This window comes from Mirounga leonina, unplaced genomic scaffold (assembly GCF_011800145.1).
Source record: "Mirounga leonina isolate KUSES-001 unplaced genomic scaffold, KU_Mleo_1.0 Mir_115, whole genome shotgun sequence".
NCBI lineage: Eukaryota > Metazoa > Chordata > Mammalia > Carnivora > Phocidae > Mirounga > Mirounga leonina.
Window position 1 is genome coordinate 37013980 of NW_023270268.1, and position 722 is coordinate 37014701.

Consider the following 722-nt stretch of genomic DNA (forward strand, 5'->3'; position numbering starts at 1 on the left):
TCTGGGCTTTATGTTCGCAGTCTCAGGCAATTAGATCACTGCCCTCAGCCCCCTTCCACGTATAATCAAAGGTAACAGCCCCACTTCAAGGTGTGTAACTTCAATCACATCTGCAAAGTCACTTTTGCCATGTAAGGTAACACATTTACCGGTTCCAGGACTAGACCATGGATTTCCTTGGGGGCCTTTATTCTGCCCCCAAATCCTTAAATTTACAAGCCCCAAAGCCACTGCCTACGGCCAAATTTCTTAAAATCCTTTTTCCTCCCCCACCCACTTCCAAAGCTGCAACCGCTTTTGCACGTCCCTCCTCAATACTCCCCCCGCAAAACTCCGTCACAGGCCCAGCCCTGAGCTGCCTCCTTTATCCCGGCGCTCCCTGCCTCCCGGGCCTGGGAGCGGGGGTGGGGACGCCGGGGCAAGGAGAGCTGTCTGCGGGCGGGAGACCCCCGCGGGGTGGGGCGCAGCTACCTGGGGCGACCTCTGCCCCGCGTCCCCCCTGCCCCACTGATGGCCACGCACGCGGGTCCCCCACTTCTGTCTCCTCCTAGACCTCGTCCCTCGCAGCGCCACTGGCTGTGACGACCTCGGTCCGCGGCGGGGACACCAGGAGCTCTCCATGTCCGAGGCCGAGCCCACGCTCCGGAACCCTGGAGGGGCGCTCCTGCCGCCACCCCTCCTCCTCCTCCCGCCTCCCCTCCTCCTCCTCCTCCTCCTCCCGC